Here is a 13,317-nt window from a genome sequence, read left to right as displayed (position 1 = left end):
TAAGTAAAGGCATAATTTTATACATACTAATGGGACCAATGGTACATAATAAAAGTGTTAACGTGTTTATTTACTTCATTTATTTTATCTGTGCCAAAGAAATGAAGCAGAGACAAATTTATGGCCCAACAATGTCTAAGCAGACATGACAGACTCTGAAATAACCGCCCCCTCATTATTTCCCTGCTTACTATCAGAGGGCCAGTTAGTAATGAGGTACAGCACTATTGATAGAGATGCATTGCTCTCCGCGGGTGCCACTGAAAATTTGTCCAAGCTTAAATAAAATGAAAATAAAAATAATTGATTGGAAATCAATGCACATACATCATTCACTCTTTTGTTAAAAGGAGAAATGGAAGGGAAGAGCGAGGGGGGAAAAAGAGCTCCTGGAAAATCGATATTCATTCCAATCATAAATCAGAATTGAGTCAGCGCTTGCGGGGAGGGGAGATAATCATTGGCCTGGTTTTGGATTACATACTCCATAGGGCTGAGGCTTGTCCAGCCTGCAAATGTGTTTAGCTTTGTTACAATCCCCCACTCGCTACATTTCTTGCCCCCACACACACACACACACACACACACAAACATGAGCGTCAAGATCCGCTCATTGAAATGCATTGATGGTTTAGTGCGACGCTGGCCTTATGTGCCGCTGTCAGGCCACGTCTGGGGACAGATCAACATGTGTGTACAATGGGTCATGTGGTGTCAGCTCCATCAGGCCGTCAACGAGGAGCCTCTGCCTCCCAGCAGCTCTTGACCTTGAGGATGAAAAGTAGGCCCTGTGAGCGTGTGCATGTGTGTGTTTTTGCTGAGTGCGTCTGACTGAACATGCATCGGACACAGCAATCAGTCAGGACGCTCTTGTGATGTTTGGTGATGGAGGTTTGTGAATTGGTTTGTGCACCTGCATTCAGAGCAGACCGATATATCAGTTTGCTGATATATTGGGGTGGAAATCAATATTGTCCACCTCGTCTGTTATGATGGAGGCTCTTCTCTGATCATTGCTTCACACACACGTCGCCACACAGTGGAAAACCTGCGATAAAATGTATCTTCTTTCGTTTGGGCGGACAAGTCTGGTGGGTCATCCTCAGCTAATTTACCCATAAAGAATATCATTATTAGTTTGTGTTTGTTTATTACTAGGGGACCATACATATTAATCCCATATTTATCAACACTGACCTTTGGAATACATCAATATAAATATGCTGAGGTTAGCTCAGCAGGCAATTTGCACCCACAGCTCCAACATAATTAAAACCAGACTATCACAATACTTTGTTCTCATACTTTTAAAGTGATTAGTGCTACAATGAGGTTGACATTTATGTTTTTAAGTAAAATGTATCAACTATTTGTAAGATTGCTATGAAATTTAGTGCACATGTTCATGCTCCTCTGAAGATGAGTTTTAATGTTTCAGGTGGTCTAATTATTTTTTCTTCAATTGATCATTAGGTACAAATTTAATTTGTTCAGCATGTTGGCAAAATACAGAACTAATGGCATTGCCATTGACCATCTGCTGTAGCATGCTTTGTATTAGCACGTTAACTTGATAAATGAAGATAATAATATTACTAAACTTTATATACCACCCTTCATACAAGAAAAATGCTATATAATAAGGGAATTTCATGCAGTGAGTTCCTCACATAAAAACAGAGAAAAGAGACATAAAACAGGCCAACAAGGCAACTCAAAATAAAAGACTTTGAAATACAAAAAATAAGATGAAAATAGAAAACATAGAAGGTGTTATAGCTCAATAAGCCTATAAGAAAAAAAATGTAGAAAGAAATGATGGAACATTAGGCTACATGCTAAACATCAGCATGTCAGCACTGCCATTCTAAGCATTTTAATATGCTAACATTAGCATGTGTTTTTCAATTCTGAAAAAGCAGGAGACATAAAAAGGGCATTATCCTAATGCATTGGAGCAAGTAGATCTTACTAAGCATCATAGTTTCATATGTTTTTAAACACGTATAGTGTCTTTAAATAACCCGCTCTACTCTCTGGTTGACTAGTACTTGTTGCCTTTGTTTATTGGACAGGTAAGGTTTTGGCATGACAAGCAGGACTTGTTGGGGTTAGGGTAAGAACGTCAAGTTAAGCCAAGTACAGGCAAGTTAAGATGGGCCATTCCTTAGAATTTGCAAATTTTAAACCAGTCTTTTGACTAAGATTACCATGGAAACCTTTCTTGTTCTGCCTTGAAAACTATTACATTTTCACAAAAGGTGTAAATTGGCAATGTCAGTCCATCATTTGAAAAGCCCTGTAATGCACTGTAAGTGTATGTAACCATGTGTATGGTGGTATTGTTTTGACAACAGCAAATTACTGGTGACCATGCAGGCTGTGTCATATGGCCTTGAGGTTATCACTCAAGTGAATAGCAACAGATTCAGTCCCTCTTATCTGCAGAGACACTTTTGTAGCCCTCAGGAGTCTCTGCTCAGATGAAACAAATAGGCATTTCTGTAAAAACAAACAGAGAGGGGACCTCGTGTGCCCCCCCTCCAAACAGAGCTTCATTCACTCCTTCCAACCGCAGACTCGGAAAATACGGAAAGACATTGTGCCAGCCAGAGATTTTAAGTAGCGCTTTGTTTGAACATTACAGTCACGCAGGGAGAGATTTCAGTGTGAGATCTTAAAAGTGCTGGAAAATGTGCAGGACAGTTCAATGGTCATTGTTTCACACAGGGTGGTGCATTCAGGAGCTGGAAAGTTGTTTTCCCCTCCAGTGATGCCAGCTCCGCACTAAAGGCTACTACCATTATACCGGCTGCAGGAATGTGAGGTATTTTATTTTTTTCTGCCATCCTCTGTGGGAACCAGCACTCTCTGGCTGTTTCGGGGGTGGTATTTATCAAGGCCATGGTATAAACACAAACCCAACCCACTGATTAGGGAGTTGGGATGTATTCATTGTACACTTTCGGGTGTGGGAGAGACAGAGGAGAGGAGCAAGGGGTTATGATCAGGTTACCATGACCATGAGCGCATTCATGGTCTGAATGTGGTATTCTCAGACTCTGATACAGGATCACGTATCACCCAGTTCTGGAGAGCACACAGATGGATTCCTTGTGTATGAATAAAAGTAACACTGACTCATAGTTTCACAGTCAGTGTTGTGGAAAACATATGAGCTGTTTGTCATTACTGTCACCGGGAAGTGATTGTTGCCTTAGTTGGCATGCATTTTTAGAACATTGCGGGAAAAATAACAACAAAAAGGGGAAAAAAAGAAACAAATTGAAAAAAGCACTTAAAAATAATTATTATTCTGCAACGCAATTTCAAATACATAATCACAATCATTATGAATACAATTATTATTAGGGATAATATAAATAGTTTCTGGACATTCTCTCCAAGCTGTTTTTGTAAATATATATTTTTAGATACAATTTTATTATTATTATTTTTATATATAATTTTCTACATTTTGTGCCAAGTTGCTCATTACTTTTTGCGCCATGTTTCTGAAAGAGCTCAAACCAATTTGCTCAGGGTCCAAAGGTTTAAAAACTTAAATACCTGTGAAGGATTATTATGAATATAGTTTTCTAGACATTCATCCCTAGCTGTTTTTACCTTTTTTTAAATACATAATTTTATTTTATGGTTTTTTTTTTTTATATAATTATCTATAATTCTTGTCTTTCCCCCATGTTTTTGAGAGAACTCAAACCAATGTGCTGAAGTTAAAATTACTTGTGAATGGCGCCTGAAACCAGTTCAAGAAAAGAGATGTTGCTCAAAGTTTGAAAGGGTTAAAATGACATTTTTTCCACAATCCCAACAGCCTAAAGGATAGCAACACTAATGGATCCAATCTGTCACCTTGAGCTGAATTGATCCACTGGATACACAAATTCCTTTAAGAGTTAAAAGTTTTTTGTCCCTAGTTCCAATCTGACTCCAAATCTGTGTTTTACGATGTAATTCTAGTCCCCTCCCTTACTGTGCTCTCTGAGCAAGTGACCTGGGAGGCAGGTCTCTGCTCGGGGGGTCTTTGTCCTCACACAACTGTGAACAATGTGACTCCACTGCTTGCTTATCATTCTTATCCAAACTCCGATCTCTCACTGATTGCCGCAGATCTGGGTCACAGATCGGTTTCGGATGAAGTTACCCAGCTCCTCTGCTGCTCTTGCTGATGGCTGGATAGAAAAGAAATACAAAAGGAGATATAAGAAAGAAGAAGAGCTTTTGTTTTTGAAGGTACACAAAGAGGGACTTTTTTCCACGTGGTTAGGTTTGTAGTGAAGTGACTGTCAGATGCATTTAAAGGGAGACTTTGAGCAGCAGCACTGTGAGTCAACCTTTGGTCATCACATTAAGATCCTGCTTCCTTGTATGAATCCCAATTCAATCGGCAGAATAAATGTTGGCATTGTATATTTCTGCAAACCACGGATATGTTGCATTTGTAGTGGATATGTTTTAACTTTATGTTATGACAACACTGTGGTTGAGGTTTAGGCACAAAAAATGCTTGGTTAGGGTTAGGAAAATATCATCTTTTGGCTGTAAATTCTCAGTTTGGTTGTTAAAAACATAGCTGAAATTGTCCCAGACTCTCATTAAAAATACTCATTTTGTTGGTCTTAAACAGTGGTTTGCTGCTGACTGCTGCTTGGCAGGCATCTCGCCTTGGCCCCCAGCCATCCACCATCCCCTCCTCATCCTGATGAGAAATTCAGCTCATGTACATTTAATCTGAACTACACCACTTTTGAATTGTTGATGATTTTTGTGAAATATACAAATGTAACACATCGATGGTTTGTTGAAACCATGCATAACCATGAAGGTTAAAAAGAGGAAAAGTCATGCCGTCACATTGTATCATAACTTGGGGTACAACAAATGCGCAGTAAAATCTGGTTTGCATTTTCTGAAAGGCTCAATTGCTGGTACACCACCATAGAACATGGGGATGATTGATTTGTTTCACTGAGGTGACCACAGTCGGCACAAAATATATTTAGAAAGATATAGTTGAGAATTAGTCTACAATTCTGTAATTATTGAAAAGATTTTTAATAAAAGACTACAAACAAATGCTCTCCATATAAAAATGTTCACCCGCCATCCATTCAAGTGTACCCAAAAATTATTTTCAGCCCAATGTAGGAGGAGGCGCCAAGGAGGCTGGAAAGAGTGCACCTAAAGAGCACCTGAGTGGACACTATCTCTATATTTCTAGCACTAGTAATACCCCATAGCTTCCATGGGAAGCATACAATTGCCCATAGCTGCAGATCCTCTAATGGCCATCAGAGGCTGGCTCCAAAAGTGAGCCAATGCCCATAGATCCCAATGTCAAAATGCTCAACTTTACAGCAGAAATAAACAGTTTTACAGCTTAGTTAAACAAATGGATTGGGCCTCCATAGCTAATTCCAACATTTATGACAACTTGGAGGTGATTTTTTCATATAACTCATCTGTTTACATTTCAATAAGGAATAAAGTAACACATAATAATGTGTTTGCTTTGAGAGACAAGCTGTCTGTGAGGCGTCACCACAGTCTATGATTCAGATTCAACCCTCGCTCCTCCACAGCTCTAACCTCTCGTCCCAATATGACTAGCTCTGGCCACAAAAAACAACATAGTAATGGATAAAATGCCAAACTTGAAGCTGCAAAACAGGAGTCTACAAACCAATGGTTAATGTCACAATAGCTATGTCTATTATTTTATACAGTCTGTAGTCAATCCCCATAAACCCCCGTGTTAAAATTTCCAACTTTACAGCAGAAATAAACAAGTTTACAGCCCGGTACAAAAAACAGGTTTTGGTTTCTATAGCTAACTTTAAGATTCATGACAACCATACAGGCAGGTAACTCCAAGATAACTCACCAGTTTACATTTTAATAAGGCTTAAAGTTACACATAATAACATGTTTCCTTTGAGTGACAGGCTGTCTGTGAGGCAACACCACGGTTTATGAGTAAGAGCCAACCCTCACTCCCCCATAGCTCCAACCTTTTCATGCAAATTAGATCACTTTTGGCTCCAAAAAAGCTCGAGGCTTACAAACAGGAGTCCAATGACACATGGAGTACCGTCACGATAGCTACTTCCATTATTTGATAGTCTATGGCAGAAACAATCAATGCCAATATTTTATTCTGGCAATTGGGCTAGTAAAACATGCAAGGTAAGATTCATCAGAGCAAATTTTATGGCACTGTAAAGAATGAACTTTGGAAAATCTTTATCGTGTGGCGCTACTTTATTATAATCGTGTTTTTGTCAGGAGAGCTGATCAACAGCGGCTAATATGGTGAGTGTGAACTTTAGGTATCTGTGCAGTATAGGAAACACATCAACTCCACAGCACCTTTTGCTAAGGTCGTGACTTTTAAAGGTTGACTCCAAACACGGGCTTTGTTGACTCAGCGCCTGTCTGTACATTAGGACACAGATAGTGGGCCGGCTAACAGTCTGCTGTTGCCAAAGTAACAAATCCTACCCACTATGACCTCACTTGCCTGTGAACGCTGTTGAACTTTGAACAGTTATGTCATTTATTTGATCTGTGTGTCATTGGCATTTCCTCTCACAAGTTCCTCCCCTCCAACGCCCGCCCTCCGTCCTCAAACTTTACGTGTTTTCTTTCCCTATCAAAAGGAAATCCTATCCCGAAACCCTGTGTTTCCCTCCATAACCCATTATGCCTTTGCTTTTGTTCCGCTCCATTGTGTGTTTTCTTTAGCATAATCGTTACCATGTAAGCCCCTTTTCATTTAAACCCTGTAAGTCCATTTCCCAAGCCTCCATAAAGGATATCCTCTGAGAGTGAACACTTGAGCGAGCACTTTGATCTCAGGTGATGCTCACAGTTTAGGTTTCAGTTCCTATTCAAGTGAACAGTATCACAGCCAACACAGGTTCAATAAATAATCATTAAGGTTGCTATAAAACAACATGTGTTCCTGTTTGTACATCATCATCTGGTTGCTGCAGTAATCAGATGATAATCATCACTGTTAGAGATTCTCTGTCTCACTCTCCTCCCTCCCTCCCTGCAGCAGATACCTTTGCCCAGCTGAGAATGACTCATTCATATCTCATGACTGCTTTCCAATGAAACTTGTTGTTCCGAGCAGCAGTTTCCGGGAAACAGGCTGAGTGGTGAATTATACCATCACAGCGCTACGGGCTCCAGGGAGTAAGACTGACATAAACAAATATAGCAAGTACAAACTGTACATACTAATGGCCCTAATTACTCGTCAAATATGGGCTGATGCAGAGTGAAGCCTGACTGGTTTCTCACTAAACCTGCAGGTAGTAATGATTGAGGTTCTCTTTAAAGGCAGGCCAGGCAGGTAATGAGTTAGCTGTAATACTGACACTATTACTACCACTGATACTGCGACTAATAACACAACGTGCTGCTAAATGTGTAAAATGACCAGATAATGAAAAAAAACACCTCCTATAAAACAAGGAATGCTTTAAGCTTTAATGATACTTCTTCTTTGTCTGTTACTACTGCTACCACCCCAAAAGTCAAAATGTTAGACCACCGAAAAACAAATCAGTTGCTCACCCTGTGATACATTTAATATAGGAAGAAAACGTTTTTCTCACATGCCTTCACAGAGGATGAAGAAATCAAAAATGGTCAAAATTCTTGATGAATTGGAACTCACGCAAGTTGGCCACTAATTCATGTCATTCATCCTGTCGTACTCAGTGCATCTGAAACATGCATTTTAGCTAAAATCTTATGATTTAAAAACACTTCTTCATACGAATATGTGCCTAGGCATTCTTGTGCATTTGAAGTCCGCTTGAGCGTTCAATTGAGCAGAATTTAAATCCACATGCATGGCCAGCTGCGCTATTCATCCGTGCTTGAGACTGTTCATGCAAAAGTTACCCAGTTGACTCCTGGATGACACTGGATTTAACTAATTGCATTACTATACATAATATTTATATGCTCATTATAGGTTTTTAAAATCTAAACCGCAAAGCAGATATAGCTGCCGAAAATGGTGTAAATATACACTTCCCTCAAAAATATAGTCAGCCCCTACAGGATATTGCAACTGCAACAACCAAACTACCAGCTGAGCTACTGGGCGCCCCATTGCCTTTAGATTTTTATTGAATTTCACACATTTTTTGGTTTGTTTTTGCAATTTTCACTTTCTTCTGCAATTTCATTATAAAAATGCCAAAAAACATTACAAGATGGATTGCATTTTTTTTTCCTAAAAGAAAAGCTGTTGTAAAATCAGACATTTTAGGCTGCAAGATTAAAAAAAAAAAGTGCGAAATCCTGAAGGTATTGTATAGTGGAATGCAGGTATAGAGCAGTACAAAATTAAAATACTCAAGCATCTCAGAATTTTACTTCACTGCAATATGCGCAGTCAATGTACTTGTTACTTTCCAACACTGACTGTTAATGATGATAACAGTCAAACAAAAACACCATGAACCCTCCTGTGGGGCACGATGTGCCGTTCTCTAAAGCAAAATGAAGCCTATTTTAATAGGCACCACACAGGCACCTTTGCCATAGCCCTAACAAGCACCGAGTAGGACCCAGCACAACATGTTGACGCTAATAATGAAGAATGTGTGAACTTGTCTCTGCCATGAGCCCCAAACCAGTGGCACTCTGAAGCCCTGCAACAGGACAGACACCATGAGGCGGCAAGGTGACACAAAAAGACGGACAGACAAGCTGGCAGACTAAAGCAGACAGGTAAACAGACAGACAAACAGGGCCGGGGCAATGCCCCAGAGAGCAATGACACGAGCCACTGCCTCCCCACTGCAACAGAGACTGAGCGAGCAGGCAGGCAGGCAGGCAGGCAGGCAGGCAGGCGGGGGGGAGCGGGTGGCTTTCGAATGACTGAAGAGCCGAGTGTAGACACACAGCAGCCCACTCACCTCAAACACACAGCCTGTAATGACTGGAGACACGGCTGCCTTCCCCAGGGGGAAAAACAAGGAGGGTGGGGGGAGCACAGGCGCACATCACCACCTCTTCCCCAGCAAACCTTAATGGCTGGGGCTCAATAAACAACAGCGGTGGCAACAACAACCCAAATAAGCCATGACAGCATGTAGGGTACCTGAGCGAGTTCCTAATTGATCATTCTCGGTTGGAGACTTCCCACTCCTCGCTGCTATTGTATGACACGCACGCTCGCATACACGCCACAGTTTTGCATCGTGGCTATTGTTAGCGCAGGTGTGCCATATTACTGGAATTCTTATTTGGAGCTCAGCTGCTTTGGCTGTAAACATATTCCAGAAACATTTATTCATAGAGTGTGCTCTTTATCTGGTTTGATATCATGGAGGTGTCACACAGGAGCATTTCTTTATTTTGTGGAACACAGCCTCCCTATTCTCAGCTAATGCAGTCAAAGCATGTCCGACACGAGCCTGCAGCCGCCTGACCTATTGTGAGAATTAATTAACAGCCACGGCAGATTTTAGCACAGTTATTTGGGACTTTCTGTACGTAGGTGTGATATGTGGGTCAGTGGGGAGCGACGCAGCTGGGCGTCATGTCATCTCACGCTATCAGCGGGCGACAGCCGCTCAGAGCAGCCTCAATAAGCACGCTGATCCCCGGCCCAGCCTGCTGACCAGCACAGTTAACATTCCCTCCCTTTACAGCCGCCTAATCCGGGAATTTAACAATGCGCCTGGCCTTCCAAACCAGGGATCAAATTCTCCCGGTTGACTCCGTATTAGCCCAGCCAGCACATGCAGCCCCGGCCCTGTGCCCACCCACAAAGCCGACAGGCAGAAATTCACACACTCACACCATCGCTTCATTCTGCAGCCTCGGCCACACGCAACACTGAGTAACACAGGGATGTTAATAAGCGCTTCTGTGTTTCCCTCCAGTTTTCTTTTTTTCTTTTAATCCTCCTTGCTCCTTCATGTGTGTTTTCAGCTAACTTTCAACATAAATTTAACCCAATTGAGATGCCTGGTGAGGTCTTAAACTTGCATTATGCTCTGTGACATTGACAAAAAGGTGAGGAGAGCAGGCTGTGTTTGCGTCGAGGCGATGGGATCAAATCCGGGGAGAAATCTATTTCCTTGCAACCCCACGCCAGAGAGACGGAAAAACTGGACACATCCTGACATGCAATTAGGGTACACTGCACTTTGGGAGCATTGCAATTAGTGAGTGTCATTTTCAAGTGTTTTTTTCTCTCTTTCTTTCTGTAGTCACCCTTTCAGTATGAGCTCCTAGCGTTTCAGTCCAGGCTGCCACAAGGTCAGATAGAAGAGATACCCTACGCTGGTGTCGGAACCTCTCAGCTGTATGCGGTAATTACTGGTGTCCTTGATATTTGATGTGAAATGGGGATGGTAACCTTTAGTGTTTGCCTGTTATCCCCCCCTCCCTTCCCTTTCCCTCAATTCCTCCTCCCCCTGCTTACCGCCACCTCCCTCCTCTCAGCTCCTAGGAGTATGGACGGACAACAGGAGGCTCACTTTGGAGGGAAATGTGAAGTGCGTTTGAGTGCCAGCTGGTGCCCTGGGACATGGTTAAACATCTACTGGCCAAATGGTGCCTTGTCATTGCTGTGAAGCGGGACGACACTTTTGATGGGACCTGCTGTCCAGGAAAGGACGAGCGAAAGGGCGAAGGGCACCAGGAGGCACGCTCTGGTCCTATTAATAACTCTGTACTTTAGCTGGAGTCGTGATTTTGTGCACAGGTATCATCAAACACTAACCATATTCAAGGAATTATTTAGTTTTATACATTAGATTCTGGTGAAGTCATGGGGGGCTGTTGAAAATAACTAGGACTGAGGTATAAAGATCCCCATCCAGACATGTTTTGAGAAATATAAAAATACTACGCCTAATAAATTTAATAAACTACAAATTTTTAACAGCACACCTACTCCTCCCTTTATTGAAAAATGCAGAATTTTTGATTTGTAAATATCAGCCAACCAAATAGTTCCAGGAGCCACAGAACCAGAGGAACTACACTGAGAATTTAAGGGAGCTCCACAGACCAAATCATTGTGACATTGCGGCAACAACAAGAGTCACTTCTTGGTAGAAAACTGGAAAACTGGCTATGTACGGTTTTGAACTATAGGGATATGTAAATTCTGCAAACTTGTTAATCTACAATCCAGACTGTAATATATAAAAATATAAAGTTAAACATGGTGGTCCAAGCTATCTGAAGTTTCGGATCTGACGACCTATCCGGCCTTTCTTAGGTTGCTTACAACTAATCAATTAAGGCAGAGTTTGCTCACCGCCGTGGCAGGTTTTCATTAACCCTCAAATTGTGAATATAACATTATAAAAGTGTTTGTACACTTGCATGAGCTGGCATTTCAGGCGATTCCAAATAGCCATGTTTCAAAAAAGTGCAATGGAACCACTTTTCTCGCTTTTATAGGTCACATGATGCTATGGCTAAGTGCTTGTCGGTAGGAACTAGCTCCTTCAGAGACACCCCTGTCCATCAGACCATCTACCACAACAACAGAGAAGCTCATGTTAACTAATATTCAGCATACACAGAGCCTTTTTAATGTCTTTTGCTTATTCATGTTAGTGTTTCCACCCTGTCTGAACAGTCAAAGATTAAGTGTATTGGAACAATATTTAAAGAATTAGTGAGGCGTTTCAAACAATTTTGTAACAAGAGGAACTGAGTCACAATGTTGTTTGTGTGTTTACTGTTGCATTTCCTCGATGTGTGAGCTGCTGAAATAAATGAATGAAAACGAAACTGCTGATCCAACCACTGCAGACATATGTGAGGGCCTGAGGTTGCAGGCATGAGGTCACATGAGGACATTCAAGAATGTTTTATTCACCCAAAAATGAGGAATGTAATTCAAGAACACATGCTACAAAAATTATGGGGCCATAAAACAGAACTACGCTCTGGCTCTGAAACTAAAACTCAGTAAACATGACCTGAGCTGAACTGAGCTGCAGTCACCTGAGATGACCCCACCTGAGCTGAACCGAACAAACCAAACTGGTTTGAACCACAGAGGGAAAGCTTTAAAAAAATGTCTGATCAGACCATTTTTGAATCAAAAGGGGGTAAGACAGACGCAGACACAAACAACTCAGCCAAAATTACAACAACAGAGGAAAGTTTCTCAGTGAGTTTAAATATTTTAACCATTAACCAAAACAAAATCTAAATATATCAGCTCATATATTTTACAGAAATACACACAATCTCTGAGCTAAAACTCCCCGTTCCCACCTATGACTTGGCAAGCACTTGGTGCAGCCTGATTAGTCACTTCCTGTATTTTACAGCTGAGGTTTAGGGGTTGCAGCTTTGGCTCGGGCCTGACAACATGTCCCTGCAGCAGCAGAACTCTCAGTACTGGTTACTCAAAAGGACAACTTAATGCAAACTTAACCAAAGATGAGCTAAAGCGTGGCTGTACAGGAATGAACTACATAAGAGCTCCTGCAGATCTTAAAAGGCATTGAATTCATTGAACCAAAAATAAGGCCCTAATTGATATTAAAATGTAAAAAGTTCAAAAGTTAAAAATGCTTGAGGTTAAGGATTTTATATGTTTTTTTCTGACAATACATAAAAAAATCTCTAATTGTTCATGTATTTTTCTCCACTTGTGTTAACAGTGCCCAAAAATAAAATAAAATAAAATAAAATAAAATAAAATAAAATAAAATAAAATAAAATAAAATAAAATAAAATAAAATAAAATAAAATACAAAATCATATTTTATGCTAGAATAAATATTTGGGCAAAAAGTAATTAAAGTCATGTTCATGTTTTTTCTTTAATATTGGTTATTGTAACATTAGTCTTTAATTAATTCCAAGTGGCTTTAAAAAAGTCTTAAATCTGACTTGCTTAAGCTGTAGGCTTGTTTAAACTGTAAATGTGCACGCTACAAATACAAACTAATGTGGTGCCAACAATACTGAGGATACCAAACAAAAGCTGTGTCTCATTTATGTGTTTGCCAATGTTTACAATGTGACTGTGATGTGCATTGAGGGCCATAAAAGTGTAAAAAGGAGACTAAAAGATGAAAAAATTGTGCACAAATTAACTTAAGTTAATTTTTCAAAAAGTTTTTCAAAAGCTTCTTGAGGCTAGCAGCTAACAGTGCTAAGTACTTCACTAAAAGGCCAATCCTCGCTGTGTGTGTCCTGGAGAAACCTCCACATCACACTTGCTTCCAGACTTTGTGATATTACAAATTCCTGCTCGTACGCACAGGTCTAAAACTCTTAAGG

The 13,317-nt window shown here is 40.6% G+C and overlaps 1 long non-coding RNA gene across 1 annotated transcript; it reads left to right on the top strand.

Moving 5' to 3' along the window:
- Nucleotides 1-6,089: 6,089 nt before the first annotated feature.
- Nucleotides 6,090-11,778, top strand: LOC148186010 (uncharacterized). Its single transcript, XR_015775373.1, has 3 exons — nt 6,090-6,210; nt 10,269-10,370; nt 10,504-11,778. It is a non-coding gene; the product is annotated as an uncharacterized LOC148186010 (long non-coding RNA).
- The last annotated feature ends 1,539 nt before the right edge of the window (nt 11,779-13,317 follow it).

The sequence above is a fragment of the Plectropomus leopardus genome, chromosome 21 (genome assembly GCF_026936395.1).
Source record: "Plectropomus leopardus strain MGB_pleo_1.0 chromosome 21, ASM2693639v1, whole genome shotgun sequence".
Taxonomy (NCBI): domain Eukaryota; kingdom Metazoa; phylum Chordata; class Actinopteri; order Perciformes; family Serranidae; genus Plectropomus; species Plectropomus leopardus.
This window is presented reverse-complemented; position numbering and strand designations above follow the sequence as displayed.